Below are 18143 nucleotides of genomic sequence, written 5' to 3'. Positions count from 1 at the left end.
TCGTATGTAACTATTAATTTAAAATGGAGCTGACTTTTGGCAGACATATCACCTCGCACTGAAAGAAATTTTATTATAACTTTGTTTGAACGAGAAACGAGACTGATCAACTAACAGATTTCTCGTACCAAAATGCCCAGTAGCTATAGTCCCAGCGCTCAAGCAATACCCAGGCGAAGTCAAAGACGAAGCTTTCCTTTCAAGAGAAAAGAGTTTGTTTAATGATTAGGCCATGTCAGATCCCGCTACAAGTCTAACGCAATGATGCGTTAGAATAATATAATTTACGTCCCGATATCAATTCCACGTGGAGTATGTAACAGCATTGTCATGTCTCGAGTTTATTGACGACAAAAAAGTTGGAAATTGTAATATAAGTTTTAATTAAAAGTCATCTTATAGCTCAAAAATTATTAATTTGGATGGTGGTGATAGAAATCAATGTATTGATGTAGCACGTATGGGCGAATCCAGAAACGCATATAGAGTGTTAGTTGGGAGGCCGGAGGGAAAAAGACCTTTAGGGAGGCCGAGACGTAGATGGGAAGATAATATTAAAATGGATTTGATGGGGGTGGGATATGATGATAGAGAATGAATTAATCTTGCTCAGGATAGAGACCAATGGCGGGCTTATGTGAGGGCGGCAAAGAACCTCCGGGTTCCTTAAAAGCCAGTAAGTAAGTAAGTAAGTAAGTAAGTAAGTAAGTAAGTAAGTAAGTAAGTAAGTAAGTAAGTAAGTAAGTAAGTAAGTAAGTAAGTAAGTAAGTAAGTAAGTAAGTAAGTAAGTAAGTAAGTAAGTAAGTAAGGTATACTTAAAAATTGTAGGGATAATGTTTACAACGAAAACGTGACAACAACGCTTGATATTACAAGTATTGATACGTGCAAAAAAATATATTTAACACAAAGCTTGCCGCTAAGGTATTAATAATTCTACTAGTAGATGCTTTGACTTTTTTCTCTTGTGCGGAGGAGGGATCCGAAGGTTTGCACTGCAGTCTGATACTTTGTGCTTACCATTCCTATTCTGTGAATGATTGGGTAGCCGAAAGGCCGTTCTCTTGTACAAGTACAGCATGCCGCACCGTGAACTGAACCTGGGCAATGGTATGGATGATGATATGTGAATTAACGATGGTAAAATGAGTCCGAGGTCCAACGCCGGAAGTAACCCAGCAATTTTGCTTCAATTGGTTGAGGAAAAACCCCAATCAAGATTTGAACCCAGGCTCGCTCCTTTCACGGTCAGACGCACTAACCGTTACTCCATAGCGTGAACATTGATATTCATAGTGAATAATGTAGCTATGTAACAAGCTTTTATTTTATTATGTAATATTTACAGTACATATTTTAAGGTAGAAATTAATATTTCGAGATTTGCCCTTGAAATCCTATCCAGAAATTAATAAAGTAACTTCATTTGGGCCCAGGACATCGTGGAATGTACGGTAATGAAGTCGATATAATGGCAAAGCATGGAACTACCATTCATTGGTATGGTCCGGAATTGGTCTATTATGCGCCCTATAATACAGGGTGGCTTGCTTAACTTTTTCACCTCTGTCAACGTTTTAGATGTTGCTATCCATAGTTCTCCTGCGGTAGCTGAGTAGTCAGACCTTCAGCCTGTCAGGCTGGAGGTCCGGGTTCCAGTCCCGATCAGGTCTGGGATTTTTCATTGACTGTTACACTTTTACTACGTCATACTTCTTTTGGCCAATAAAACTGTACGAAACGACGTGTTTCGACCAATAATGGCTGCTTATCCTACAATTTTTATCACCTCCCTAGCATTTGTTTGTTTTTATCACCTCTCTAGCATTTGTTTCCTTTTTGCGAACATTATACATTCAATAATAAAATTGTGGCCTATCTTTTAAAATGATTAATGTTTATTTAATCATTCTTAATTAAAACTTTTTTATCGTTTATATTATTTAGATTATGTTATAGCTTCTGCTGTATGAGATTATGGACAGTAACGTATCAGAGATTGTTTAATATATATTGATAACTGAAGTGGAATGCAATTGATTTAATAAAAATTAAATCGAATCAACAAAGCGTTCTTGACTAGTAATCGTCCATAGAGTTCAATGAATATTGTATATAGTTGGCACAACTGGTAACAAGAGAACAGCTGATCATAACACACTACTGCTATCTAGCGGAATATTTGTAATGATGAAATGGTACAATAATACATTTTCAAGACAGTTTATTTTATTTATTCTAATCTTTATAATATAGGCCTACTCTCTTCTAATCGTGTAATAGTCAATAAATTAAATCCCACTCGAGTTTTCATTTTCTCTAAATAAATCAAAACCTTTAGTGAGATTACTATAGAAAAATCCATAGTGGCACTTGTGGCGGACAAGGTCGCAGCTTGGGTTTTTCTCGGGGTTCTCCCGTTTCCCATATTAGACATATACATCATTCCGTCAACATTTCTCTATTTCGTTATCGTTCCATAGCATTCGAACTCCGGCTGACGACGCACGGAGGAGCTGGCCTAAAGACGAGTGGGGTGACTTGCTCGAAACCTGGATATGCAGCGAATCTTAGTGTAGTCAGCCGGTGTGGGTTTGGGAATGCGCCTAGTTTGAGGGTCAGCGCAATAGATCCTAAAAGGTCGCAGTACTGAGTCATAGTGGCTCCCTCCCAAAAATTCCATTCCATTCGCTATACACAATACGACAATTATCAGTTAAATTATATGGATGGGGAGATCTAGTGCATGTAATTAAATACGTAAATAATGTTCGAGATATGAACATCAATTCATAATTTCAAATGGGAACCCAATATATTTTGTATTGCAGTTAATGTGTTAGCTACTATGTCTAGCAACTGGCTAGTTAACTGCCTATTTGAAAGTCACCAGGGAGAATGAACATTAAAACAAACTCTGACGCACCCCCTCTCTATGTGTAAAACGTCAGAATTGAAGATCGAACACATACAGCACAACCCTTACTTCATTAGTTCTGCGCGGGACATCAGAGTGATAAGGTACTGCAGAGAAAGTGTACAGTAGAACATCCCTTCAGTTAGAAGAGGGACAGACTTTTTGAGAGGTAAGTTATACAACGCTTCAACTGGTATAAAACATAGTTGTTACGAACGTATGAAACATAAAATCATTTATTACTTCTTCCATTATTCATAGTTACGCGAAATGGTTTTCACAAATGAAAAAAATTATCGACATGATGCTAATTTATGGCGAATGTTGTCAAAATGCCACAAGAGCGGAATAGCTGTATGCCGAACATTTTCCTGATCAACATCATCCAATCAGTCCCATCTTGCTACGTAGATTGCTACTGTATTACCACTTAAAAATGATATTGACTTTCATAAATTTTGTTAATACTACTGTATCTTCTTTTTATATTGCTTGTATTATTTTATTTGTATTTATCTTTGTTTGTTTTTGTAATTATATTTCTTTATTCTGTATATTTGAATTTAAATAAATAAATAAATAAATAATCTTTAATAATAACTTGATAACCATTTAAAATGAAAAATCATATTCATTATATTTGCAATAAATTACGTAAAACATTATATTACTTTGTTGTTCTAAGAAATATTTTGCCAATTAACTGTTTACGTATAATTTATTTAGCATTATTTCAATCTATATTTATGTATGGTATTATAGGTTTGGGTGGAACTTATAAATCCAACCTTTATCCGTTAATTTTACTACAGGAAAAAGTATTAAACATTTGTTTAAAAAAGCAGAAAGATTACTCAACTGAATTGTTGTTTAAACATTTCAAAGTTTTCGACTTTAAACAAATTTATGATTTTGTTTTATTTAAATATTTTCACACAAATCTGAATAACTTTGAAAGGTATATACATAAATATAGAACTAAAAATATGAATTCTCTGCTTTTGTCTGAACTAAAATGTAAAACCAATGCAGCTTTTTATCATAACATGAGTCAAGGATCCAGATTGTTAAACAAATTTTATTCAAGTATAATTTTAACCACGAATTCTCTCCAAATTAATAAAAAAATAAAAAAATTGTATTGAATTTATAGTTTGGTTTTAAACATATTAAACATTTTTTTTAAATCTGTATTCACTCTAAATTTTAATTTTATTTTTGTCTGTATTGGAATCCCCTCCTGAGAACGAGTCTTACTCATTCAGAAGTGGGCTAGTTTATCTTACATTGTATTAACTTGTATTCATTTCAAACTTACTAGCAATAAAATAAATAAATATCTTTAAAATTATTCAAGTAAAAAATCAATTACATGCATCAGATTTCCCTTTCGATATAATGCTACTCTGCACAGTATATAACTTCTGATATAACCTAAGCAGTTGCGAGCGTCGTTAAATAAACCACAACTCTCTCTCTCTCTCTCTCTCTCTCTCTCTCTCTCTCTCTCTCCATGAAATTGTCGAATATTGGTTCCTATGTAAGCGATATTCAAAACATCGTTCAAATTCAAAATGTAAAAACTTGTAGTACTATTTGTAATTTCATTATATTTGTATTTTGTATAAATTAATACAAAACCTTCTTCTTTTGTATGCAAAAAATGATCAGTTTTATTTTTAGCATCACTAAGCAAACCTAAATACGTATGTTTGCATTTTCAAACTCTGTCCGATTCACACACGCCGCTCTCTCCCACTAAAGTTCTTCTCCTTCAGTCGGATTCACAGTTCGTACATCATGCTCTTCATTCATGGTCACGAGTATACAAGAGGCACGGGGCGTGTCTGAGAAACTTGACCTGTTCGGAGATCATCGCTTAAATTTAAAATTTCGGGAATTGTGAGTAATGATTCATCTTTCAGACCGATTCACTTTCTTACGTTAGAAACTGAAATATTGCTGTAACCGATAATTACGATTTCCGGTCTTCGCTTTTTTTTTTTTTTTTTTCGATGGATAGATGGAATGACGACAGTTGTTTCGAGGTAAATATTAGATTAGAATATTCAGATAGTTATAGTGACTCAACTACATAAATAAAACATGTGAAACTATCCAGCAGGTGGGAAGATAAATAAGTAAGTAGGCCTACGAGTGCATACGAGGATGGATGGTTGCTTGGATGGATGGATGGGTGGGTAGGTAGGTAGGTAGGTAGGTAGGTAGGTAGGTAGGTAGGTGGGTTGGTGGGTAGATATAGATAGACAGACAGACACAGATAGATAAATGGATAGGTAGATGGGTGGATAGATAAACGGATAGGTAGATGGATGGATAGATAAACGGATAGGTAGATGGATAGGCAGACAGACATAATGAATCGTAAGTATGTCCTTAATCTCAGGGGGTTATTCTCTGAAATATTTGAAACAAAAAAGTTTAATACAGTTTTGCTCACTTTTGTTTCCTTTTCGAGATAAAAACGGTTTTATATGAAACATTTCACAATGTTTTCGGAAAGCCATTGATTGAATTCCCAATACGCTCAACCAATTTAAGAGAACTGTGTAGGGCTATTAGGGGGGTAAATAATTGAAAGAATTTTAGTTTTATCCTTTAAATGTGCAGAAATTTGGTCCGAACAAGTGTAACTTTTCGTTCTGCAAAGAAATTTTACAATGTTACATTAATTCTTCTTGTGGAGAAAGAGAACCTTTAAATCAGGACTGCACGATCAGACCGATTATTTAGTCCTGACAGCTAGGCGACGCGAAAGAGGGGAAGTAATAGGAGTAGTGGGGAGAGCTCCGGAGTAGAGATAAGGGCGAGCGGTCGGTAAAGGAAATGCAGTACAGCTTAATTGTATTGGAAACATACCGCTCTACCGCACGCATGACATCTGATCGCTCCGAAGGCAAGAGAGTGACTAACCCAAACACCCCTTGGCGTAACTAAATGGACTTGCCTGACCCAGGCGCACATCGCCGGCGACTGTCAGGACTAAATAATCGTACTGTACACACGAAACGGATTGCTGAGAACGTTCGGCCGCTGTACGGGAAAGGTGTGAGGGGGGATAAGAGGTAAATGAGGGGTTGGGGGTTTACAGGCTACTGAAAATGTATATACATACACAGAAGAAAGTTTTTCCATATGACGTTAGAATTAATTGCTTTTCTTTGTCCTATATATTGAAAGAAATTGAAAGAAGTAAAGTTTTCTACCTATGCAATTTTGAATTTAAGTTTAATTAACTTTACTGTCACTCCAGATGGAAAAATATTTTTTCAATGTATTTTACGTTTAATACTGCGATCCTGTTTTATTATTATTACAGTGAAACCTCTCCTTACGGACACCCCCAAAATACGGACACTCCTCATATACGGACAGATTTTTATGTCCCAACTGAAATAATATAGAAATAATGATAAATTTAACTCTCGTTTACGGACACACTCAGACACGGATAGCTGTTTCACAGTCCCAAAGCTTGCTTTAACTCCTGACTGAGGACAGAACTTGAATTTGAAGACCTAATGTGTTACAAAAATGGAAAATTTAGTACAGAAATTTCTTAACATGAAACGTTAACATAAGGATCTCGTAGGCTACCACTAGCCCAGCCGGCTACCCCTTGTTAGCTGGAAGCGGATGGATAAGCAAAGTCATATGCCCACGTGTATCAATGTCGGTTAGTGTAAACACCGGTTAAAATTGTCACCTAACCTCTGGTTAAGCATTTTTACAGTGGACCGACCTCGGTTACGACTTAAATAGGAGGTTAACCACAGTAATCTCTAACCGGCCATATTCGAGCGGTTAAAGGAGATAACCAGTGATTAGTAGAGTAAATAAAGCAAAATGGCGGCCAGAGCCACAGATGATTATTTCGAAGACGATTATTATTATAATACAGTACTTGAATTACTTGATAGAGCGTGAGCGTGAAGGTTCTTTAGTGGAAAGAGAGAATTCTTAGGAGGAATTAAGTGACAGAAAATTTCAGGAGGGATTTCGTTTATCAAAATCTACAAATGGATCACTTGAAATAACACAAAAAGTCATATTTCTCCTATGGTTCTGTTGCTTATATTACGATTCTATGTAACTGTTATTTTCTGTATTTTAAGAGGCAATACTCTAATATCTCTTTCTCTATGTCACTGGCTGAACAAAGAGAGGTTATGGATGGATCATAGGATAATGAACAGTTCCCTCGTGTAAATGGGGTCTTGGATCGTATACACATTCCTATTAATCTTCTGCATCCTTTTCCTTTATAGATATTCCATCTGTTTATATAATATATTTAAATTCTAGTAATTAAGTCTAGCGATACTTCAGCCACACAATGGGATTGCCCACGTGCATCAACGTCAGTTAGTGTAACCACCGGTTAAAATTGTCACCTAACCTCTGGTTAAGCATTTTTACAGTGGATCGACCTCGGTTACGACTTAAATAGGAGGTTAACCACAGTAATCTCTAACCGGCCATATTCGAGTGGTTAAAAGAGATAACCAGTGATTAGTAGAGCAAGTAAAGCAAAATGGCGGCAAGAGCCACAGATGTTTATTTCGAAGATGATTATTATTATACAGTACTTGAATTACTTGGATAGAGCGTGAGCGTGAAGTTTTTATAGTGGAAAGAGAGAATTCTTACGAGGAATTAGGTGACAGAAAATTTCAGGAGGGATTTCGTTTATCAAAATCTACAAATGGATCACTTGAAATAACACAAAAAGTCATATTTCTCCTATGGTTCGGCTGCTTGTATTACGATTTTATGTAACTGATATTTTCTGTATTTTAAGAGGGAATACCCGAATGTCTCTTTCTCTGTGTCACTGGCTGAACAAAGAGAGGTTATTTATGGATCTTAGGATAATGAACAGTTCCCTCGTGTAAATGAGGTGCTTGATCGTATACACATTCCTATTAATCTTCTGCATCCTTTTCCTTTATAGATATTCCATCTTTTTATATAATATATTTAAATTCTAGTAATTAAGTCTAGCGACACTTCAACCACACATTGGGATATAATCATTTTTGCATTCAATTTTCAATTTTGTACGATTTTAACCTAACAGCAAAGAAATGCAACTCGCAAATATAACAGCGCACAAAGGCAAACAAATGCAAAGCGAAAATGTAGGACACGTTCATTTCGATATAGAACGGAGTGAGCGCAGTCATTTTTAGACGTTGACTATTATCTTTACAGCGGTATGGATGCTTTTCTTTAGTCATTTTGTAGAAACAGTACACCAGCATAGACTTTACTCTGGTTAAATGAGGTGTCAGCTAGCCATGTTTAAGTAATCTGTGATTATGAATAGTGCACACAAATTACATTTTAACCACTGTTACTGTTTAACCGTCGTTTCATAATCTACGATTACTGCGTTTTTAACCGATGTTGATACACTTCGCCAATAATCATTTTTGCATCCAACTTTCTATTTTCGTACGATTTTAACCTAACAGCAAGGAAATGCAACTTGCAAGTATAACAGCGCCCAAAGACAAACAAATGCAAAGCGAAAATGTAGGACACGTTCATTTCGATGTAGAACGGAGTGAGCGCAGTCATTTTTAGACGTTGACTATTATCTTTGCAGCGTTATGGATGCTTTCCTTTAGTCATTTTGTAGAAACAGTGTAGCATCATAGACTTTACTCTGGTAAAATGAGGTGTCAGCTAGCCATGTTTAAGTAATCGGTGATTATGAATGGTGCACACAAATTACATTTTAACTACTGTTACTGTTTAACCGTCGTTTCATAATCTACGATTACTCCGTTTTTAACCGATGTTGATACACTTCGCCAATAAAATTTAACCTGTCTGATGGGTCCAAGGTTTCCGCGATTGTGAAATTATATTCGACACATGATAGAGTTAGTAGGATTATACTCTTCACTTCAATCAGTTGTTCTGTTTCGAGAGACATGGCACCTGAACGTAAAGGTTAAGTTGAAAACTGTAAATTACAGTACTGCATAACTGTAAACCTAGAATAAAACTGCATGGCACAGTACTGTATTTTCCTTTTTCGGTCTTATCTACTGTAGTTCAAAGTTGCAAAGAATTTACTGTAGTATATTGTATTTATAATTAAACTACTACAGTAATACAGGAACATCATTTTATTTTTAATAACATTTTTAATATTAACCTGGCTATACCTTTAGAGAACCGGAAAACCCGTTCGCTACCCCCTTCCACAACTGGAGTTCGATGATACTGGCGTAAAACACAAACACATCAGTTTACTAGGTATAGGAGGGAAGAAAAGTACTTCATCCATTTACGTAAACTAAGTTCGAGTTCGATAATTTTCATTAGGATTTTTATTTAATCAAAATGCAGTACTGTATTAAGAATGAGTGTTTTTACTCACGAACTGAGCTATCCATGCGAACGTGTTCATTATATAGTGTATATTATACTGTCTACAGCACATTAGCGTACAATATAGAGAATAATGAAGTTCAATTGAAAAATAATCATAAAATGGATATTTAAACACATTTTTGAAGATGGCAGCCATTCATTTCGATAGCCTACAGGCTTCAGTTCTTTTGTGCATATTATCGCACTATAGACTATTGCATCTAATTCCAATTACCAGTTTCGTCCTTCGTACTAGTAACTCATGTTGAAATAATTCTGTACCTACTCTATAAAAGAGTACCTTATGTAATGTAAATTCAATCTTCACTTCTGCCCGACCTGCATTGATAAAATTACTCGGACATGTTATCTACTCTCCGTCCAAGTGGTTATGCCGCAGGATCGTAGAAAGGAGGGAAATCACGTGACAGTTAATTACTTAACGAGGCCCTTTTATTTAAGTTATTTTAAACAGTTGTATAATATTACGTAGACGTCCAATTCCTAACAGAAATTAATGTTTTCAGAAAAGAGCTAAGACAGCCCTGCTTTTACAGAGGGTGGGGGAAATCGGGATGTGACGTAGGCAAACGGACAGTACCTGTGCGAAAATATGATTCAATATTAAAAGTTCTTTCGTCACTGGAAAACGCGAACATATTTCTGGAACGTACTATATTCAGTAACTCAGTGCTGTTTACTATAAGCGGCCTTGATTCTGTCTGGAAAACAGTTGAAACTTCATTAGTAGAAGGGGTGGGAGTGAAGTACATTCAAAAACTCAGGTACAATAAAAATTGAAGTAAAAATAAAATGATGTCCCTGTACATTTCATTTAAAGCGTAAAGGGATATATAATGCATATTATAAATTTACTGTTAGATTGGGGAGCCTCCCTCCCTATAAAGGACACTTCCCAGATGCGGATAGATTGTTACGTCCCTCCGATGTCTGTAAATGAAGAGGTTCGACTGTATTATTATTATTATTATTATTATTATTATTATTATTATTATTATTATTATTATTATTATTATTATTATTGGTGGTGGTAGTAGTTGTTCCATTATTATTAGCAGTATTGTTTAGTGTTGTTGTCTGCTTCTATTGAATTTCTGATTTAAATAATTTTTATGAACTGTATAAACATATTGCACAGAAATTAATAAATATTACAATATTTTAAAATTGTAATATAGAATAAATTACTAAATGAAATGAATTGTATGTCCTTGATTTTGTATAATATATAATTTAAACCACTCGATATGTGACGATACATTAATAACCTACCAGGGTATAGAGATAGTTTTAATTCGTCAACTTTTCTCTTACGATTTTCGCCAACAAAGTCATCATACACAGCTTTATGTATGATGTCGTAATGGCGCATTATATTATGTTTTCGTCTTCCTATTATAATTTTCTGACATATAAGGCACTGAGAATGTTCTCCAGCTGCTACAAAAAAGATAACAGCTTTCCCATAGCATATGAAAAGAGAACATGGTTGGTAATCACGTTTCTTTCGTTTTCCAACGTCCATTATGCACTACTGATAATCAAAATTCAAGAGGCAAGAGAATATTGAAGAATTTTGAACAGTTAACTACAGCACCCCACTCCTTCTCTACCGCAACGATACCCCCCCTACTCTGCGCTCGCGAGTTATTTCTTCGACTCTCCTCCTTCAACTGAGTGCTCTCCTCCTTCAACTGAGTGCTCACCTTCAATGAGCACCGTTCGGATTGATTTAACCCTTTCTCACCTATAGATACCATATGGCAATAATTAACTTTATAGCATTTATATACTTGTGTGTTACATATGAAGGTAAATTTTGCTGGATAACTTCTATTTCAATACATTTTCATCGATATAGTTTTGTTTCAAATATTGCCACTCCCGTAACTTGGTCCTAATACAGCTATTTGTTTCAATATGGATTGCTTGTAAATTTAATTTGGGTTAGAAAGGGTCAGTGGCGTAGCGTCAATGTAAGCTAAAAAGCTCAGCTTCCCCAGTTAATAATAATTTCATAATAAACCTGCAGTTTATGAACAAAATTATTTATTAATTTTAATAGAGTTTATATTTATGCGTTAAATATTGTGATGCGGCAGCTCAGGATGATTTGTGATGCAGCAGTAAACAAAAAGCCTGCACACACCAGCTTCCAAGCAGACTGGTTTCTTTCACTCATTCTTCTGTGTAATCCACTCCGCAGATTTTCCATCCCTTTCTAACTAACCTACCCTGGTCGCAAGGCACGGAAGAAGCTAGCTTTTACATTGAAAGTTTCCGAGTTATCGCTTTCGTGAGTTGTGTTCAGTTGAAGGTTAGTGTGCATTGTGGCTGATATAATAAATAATGAGTGAAATAACAGTTCCTGACACCAATTTACTTGAATTTTTAGGACAATTCTATTATCAAGACTGACTTACGAACAAAAGTGCGATTTAAAAGACAAATGACCGTGTCTATTTCTTATAGATATGTGTAAACCATGAAATCATATTTTACCATTTGAGGTCATGCCTTATTGGTGTTACTTACGAGGTTCCAACCAATCTTCGGACTGCTGACTTGACATTGACTACTATTTATTTTAATACTATATTTTGGTAATACGTTTTCTCATATGTACATGAAAGACAACTTGTGTTAGCTTCCCCTGCTCAAAATTTCACGCTACGCCACTGGAAAGGGTTAAATCTTCTTGTCGAGAGATAGACAGAGAATTGTTCGAATAAAATGTTTGCATATTTAAAGAACACAATTAAAATTCATTCAGTTATTTATCATAATACAGTGCTCTCTTAAATTGACAGAGCATTTGAGAATTTAATCAATGGCTTTCCCAAAACACTCTGAATGTTTCATATAAAACAATTTTTATCTCGAAATGGAAGAAAAAAATGAGCAAAATTTTATTGAACTTTTTTTTGTTTGAAGTAGCTTAAAGAATTAATGACATTACTTACGGTTCACCCTGTATGTAAGTAGGTATGTATAGATGTAGTTGTTCTGATTTGAATAGAAAATCTATGAACTATCATTGAAGAGTGAGTGAAGAAAATGGACTGCTCTAAGAAATAAATGGTTATATGAAATATTTAGCGAAGAAATGTTTACAGAACATGGGAAGGGTGATAGTAGCAGGAAGAAGAATAAAGTACGATACATGAGACTTGTTGATGATATGGCGTTCTTAGCAGAAGAGATAATGATGCTAAGGGATATGCTGCTCCAGACAAATGACAGCTGTGAGCAGTATGGAAATAAGATAAAAGCAAACAAGACGACCATGGATATCGGAAGAAAAATAAAGAAGGTAAGCGTGAGAATTAGAAATGAGGCGGTGGAAGAAGTGGACAACTTCAAATATAGGGTGCGTCAGAAAGAACGGATGGATTTCACAGGGCAAGAAAATTGCAAGGATTCATCAAATCAAAATTTTATTGTTATCAACAGATTCACCAATACATGCAGTTTATTTATGGTATACAACATCATACATATGATGTCCTTGGCTTTCGATACAGGCATCGAGGCGTTTTCTGAAGTTCACCGTCACTTTCACAGTCATAGTTGGTGGGATTACCACGATTTCTTCACGAATCGCTATCTTCAGTTCGTGGTTACTTACGCCTTCAAATGGTCCCAAAGAAAGAACTCGCAGGGCGCGAGATCTTACCGTAACCTCGGACAATCTTAGTGCAATAGCATGATTGCGGGCTGATCGTTGAGGTGGTTCCACATTTGTAAGTGTATACGCGCTCCGTGTTCGTCCGGGTGATTTCTTCTTTAATGTTGAACCTGTGGTACGAAATGAAGCCACCCATTGCAAAATTGTATTCCGAGTTGGAATCCTAGCGTGACGTCCGATGTCGAAATGAGTCCTGAGTGGCGATCACAGACTCTTCATTTTTCAAAAATGTCTCTGCGATGAAAGCACGTTGTACACCAGACCAACACCATGTTCTCAACTGAAACTGCATTCTCTCGCTGACCCAACAGTCCTGGTCCCCCTCACTCTATCCCTCCCCTCGATGCGTATCGATAGTTTGAAATCCATCCGTTCTTTCTGACGCACCCTTTACTTGGGGTGTAATTTACGAAGTAACACGAACTGCTGCCAGGAAGTTGAGAATAACAGTGGTAAAGGAAGCTTCTAATAGAAAAAGGAGCATCTCCCGCGGATATCTTGAAAAAGAACTAAGGAAGAGATCGGTGAAGTGCTTTGTGTGGAGTGTGGCACTCTGAGTGTAGAAATATGGACATTACGAAGTGAAGAGGAATGATTGGATATGGAGAAGACTGGAGCGTGTGGAATGGACAGACAGAATAAGGAATGAAGCTGTGCTAGAAAGAGTGGATGAAGAAAGAATAATGTTGAAACTGCTGAAGAAGAGAAAAAGAAATTTACTGGTTACTGGCTAAGGAGAAACTACCCACTGAAGAATGCGCTGGAAGGAATGGTGAATGGGAGAAAAGTTCGGAGCAGAAAAAGATATCAGATGATAACTTTAAGATACAGTATATGGATCGTATGCGAAGAATATATAAGAGGAAACAAAAAAGAAGGAAGATTGGAGAATGTTGGATTTGCAGTGAAAGATCTGCCTTTGGGCAGAAAAAAAATGAATGAATGAAATATTCTCGAAGTATGGTTCGAGAATGTTGAAATAAAATAAATATTATTATCTAAAACAGCGGTCATCAGCACAGAGCACCCTGGGGCTAGTGTTTCTTACCCGCGGAGAACACAGTGCACTATGGTGCTTTCATAGCTGCTAGCGGGTATGCTCTCTACCTCTTCCTGCTGCACGACGGGGCACATGGGACGGCTTCGCTTACCCTTCACCCATTTCAGTGGGTGCTGACGACCACTGGTGTAAAACACTACTGAGTCAGTGTCTACGAGAGTTGAATTAATTGCTGAAGAAGAAAGATAATCATATAATAATAATAATAATAATAATAATAATAATAATAATAATAATAATACTAATAATAATAATAATAATAATTAATAATGTAAATAAAAGAAGCACTGTTGAAACGAACATTTATTTTATACATTTTAATATAATAAGTTATTAATTTATTTCTGCACTGTCGTTCTTGTTAATTTGTTTGAGCGTATATTTGTTATTGTTGTCTTGCCGAGTTTCGAACACGAGAAGTCATAATGTTTAATGATGTTCGGTGTTGTAATAAGGTTGCACAAGTAAATATGAAATTATATTGTTAAATAATTCCCACATGATGTGGTCCGAATAGAATATATTTTTTGTACGAGTTTCGCATGCTGTGAGTCTACAATAGTGTTTTGATGTCGGTGGGGTCGGCAACCTTTCACAAGACCATGTCGTCGTTCGTCAGTGGACCTTATGTGTGTCAAGGATAAGCTAATTACAGTTCTAAATTTAATTGAAGGTTCCTTTACGTTAGTACGTTGTACACATAGGTGTATAATTTTAATTGTTGAATTTTTTATAACTGGACAGCTGACATCGTCTCTTTCAGTGCAGAGAACGAAGACACAGAAAAACAGTAAAAATAATGATCTAGAGCAGGCCTGCAAAAGGTTTGCGCTCTCCGTCCCGGCTCACAGCTCATGAGCGGAATGCAAATATTAGCTGCGCTCTGTATAAGGGTGGACTGGAAGAAGGGGTGGTCTCGTACAAAATATACACAAAAGGAAGTACTAGTACGAGTGCTTATGAAATGAATTCCCGTTCAGTGTTTGCAAAACTATCTTGGACTATTATTAATTAATAAAGAAATATTTATTTTACAGAAATATATAATAGACATTCTATAGCTACTTAAATGTACAATATCATTTTGTTATATTTTTATTTATCAGTACATGAAAACGAGGTTTTATGCTGTTGGCAGCAGGAAGGAACAGTAGCCTGCAGTACTTATCGTAATGAAATATCAGTTACAGATGTTCGATGTCTGCCTTTATTAAAGTCGATTATAGAAAACAGTTGCTCACAAATATAAATGTTGAGCCAAACATAGCAATCAGCCAGCCTGTGTAGTCGTGGATATTATTGCTAATGTTTAATCTTGTAAAACTCAACCAGGATAGTAGTATTATTTAAACGATCTTTAGCCCTTAGGCCACATTGAAGATCAATAAATCCGAGCTGTAAATCGTTAAATGTTATGTTTTATTTAACGACGCTCGCAACTGCCGAGGTTATATGAGCACATTTAAATGCAATCGACCTGGCCCGGAATTGAACCCGCAACCTCGGGCATAAAAGGCCAGCGCTATACCAACTGCGCCAACCAGGCCCACCTGTAACTTATATGGCATTGTTTCAACTGGTGTTGAAGAATTTGTTATGATAACTTTAAACTTCTTTCCAATTAAGACAAGATTTTTAGTAGGTTATTTTACGACGCTTTATCAACAGCTTATGTTATTTAGCGTCTGAATGAGAAGAAGGTGATAATGCCGGTGAAATGAGTCCGGGGTCCAACACCGAAAGTTACTCAGCGTTTGCTCATACTGAGTTGAGGGAAAACTCCGGAAAAACCTCAACCAGGTAACTTGACCCGACCGGAAATCGAATCCGGGCCACCTGGTTTCGCGGCTAGACGCGCTAACCATTACTCCACAGGTGTGGACCTTAAGACAAGATCTTGGAACCTAGAATTAAATTCATTTTGAATTTCAATTAATATTTGCACATAATCGTTTAACATGGCTTCATCACGAGCAGTTTCTATCGTTCGAAAGTAAGCCATATTACCTTCCCGAAACTGACTTACGAAAAGTGTAAGTTTACGACTGAAATCCCGTAATTTATTCAACATATCAACACTGAGCTGGCCTTTTCCCTGAAGAGATATATTTAAATTGTTGAAGATTAATATCTTTAGTATCTTTATGTCTGGACGCGTAATTACGAATTATGTTATGTTTCTTTCTACCTTTCAAAATGTTGTGGCAGATAAAGCACTGAGTATTTACTCTAGCAGGTATGAAAAAATAAGCATTTTCCCATGCAACTCCTAAAGAATTTGCCTGATCACTACTTTTCCGTCTTTTAGATTTCTCCATACCGTACTGTAGCAGTAGATAAGCAACGTGAAACAGTTACTGAGAATACGCACTGCACTCCACTAGATAGCTGAGTGGTCGTTTCCCTCTCCTCTACCTATAGCAAGTCTTGTCATTCTGACGTATCCTCCTCTCCGATTCGGCGAGCGGAAAACACAGCTCTCCCACTCCGAAAGAGCGCGCGCGCTCGTTGAGCGCTGTTTGTGCAGGTATGATCTAGAGGGACTATACAGAGAAGCCAGAAAACTGATGGCTTATACCAGCATCTCGCCGTTCAGTTACATGAAATGCCAGCGAAATGAGCCCAGGATTCAGCGCTGAAAGTTACCCAGCATTTGCTCTTAATGGGTTGAGGGAAACATCGGAAAGACTTCAACCAGATAACTTGTCCCAACCAGGATTTGAATCCGGGCCTGCTCGTTTTATGGTCAGGCATCTAACCGTTACTCTACAGCGGTGGACTAGATATATCGTCAACTTGGTTATTTAACGACGCTGTATCAACTACGAGGTTATTTAGCGTCGATGGGTTGGTGATAGCGAGATGATATATTTGGCGAGATGAGGCCGAGGATTCGCCATAGATTACATGACATTTGCCTTACGGTTGGGGAAAATCTCGGAAAAAGCCCAACCAGATAAGCAGCCCAAGCGGGAATCGAACCCGCTCCGCTAGCGCAAGGCCGGAGGGTAACTTTCGGTGTTGGATCCCGGACTCATTTCACCGGCATTATCACCTTCATCTCATTCAGATGCTAAATAACCTAAGCTGTTGATAAAGCGTCGTAAAAAACCTACTAAAATAAAATAAGCAACTCCGGATCGGCAGGCAAGCGCCTTAACCGACCGAGCTACACCGGTGGCTTATATCGTCAATGAAGGTAAATAATAATAATAATAATAATAATAATAATCAGGCAGCGAAACTTGTTGCCCAATGAAACAGGTTTGTTCCTTTATTATAGATACGAGTTTGTTTACTGGCGTGTGAGTAGAGCCATGGCAGCGGTGGAGAGGGTTAGGTAGAGATCACAGATTTTCATATAATGACCTGAAGTGTAGAACAAAAATAGTAATTTCTGGTAATGTAGGGAAGTCGGTAGGCAAACTGATTAACCATTTCAGTTTTGACTTAAAGCGTGAAATATGAGAATTATTTAAGCATGTCAGTAAAATGGAGATTCAGAAAATTGAAAAATACGAGTTACAAGATTCATATTCATTGTTTGTAAATTTAAATTAATTATGTAGCGTAGCAAATATTGTATAGACTATTTCGTTTATATGACGTCATTCCATTTTGGGTCAATGAAATGTAACTTAATGAAATTTTGAATTCAAACCAATCACAATCATACATCGCCATAATTTCTGGAGCTCGATTTATCACTATCAATTTATCGCATGGTCGTTCTTTTGTTTAGTCAGTGTTACCAACTGTATCCACGTAAATCGATGAGCATGAATCCATTGTACTAAATAAAGTGCGAAATCCTACTTCCACATCTACATCTTCATCTTCTAAGTCCATGTTCATTGTACTGTATCTAAAAAAGAAAAATGACACGCCTTCATAACAATTGCTCATTTAATTAATGTATTAATCAGGTTATTTGTATTATACTATAAAATGTTTAAATTAAATTATGATTTCAGCAGATAATGAAGACGCATTTCCGTTATAAATACAAGAGAAATGCACAGTACATGTAGACCAATTAACATTTTTAA

At 36.4% G+C, this 18143-nt stretch overlaps 2 long non-coding RNA genes across 2 annotated transcripts in view; one reads left to right on the top strand and one right to left on the bottom strand.

The window, feature by feature from the left end:
- The window catches only part of LOC138703118 (uncharacterized), a 169012-nt gene that overhangs the window by 41037 nt on the left and 109832 nt on the right, over window positions 1-18143 (bottom strand). The gene's annotated exons all lie outside the window — the stretch shown is intronic.
- LOC138703120 (uncharacterized) overlaps window positions 3003-18143 on the top strand; it is a 131981-nt gene continuing 116840 nt past the window's right edge. Inside the window, exon 1 of the long non-coding RNA XR_011332973.1 lies at window positions 3003-3086. This is a non-coding gene — a long non-coding RNA (uncharacterized lncRNA). The remainder of the gene's footprint in view (window positions 3087-18143) is intronic.

Source organism: Periplaneta americana, chromosome 7, assembly GCF_040183065.1.
Source record: "Periplaneta americana isolate PAMFEO1 chromosome 7, P.americana_PAMFEO1_priV1, whole genome shotgun sequence".
Classification (NCBI taxonomy): Eukaryota; Metazoa; Arthropoda; class Insecta; order Blattodea; family Blattidae; genus Periplaneta; species Periplaneta americana.
The sequence above is the reverse complement of the archived record's forward strand: the minus strand, read 5'-3'. Positions and strand labels throughout refer to the sequence as shown.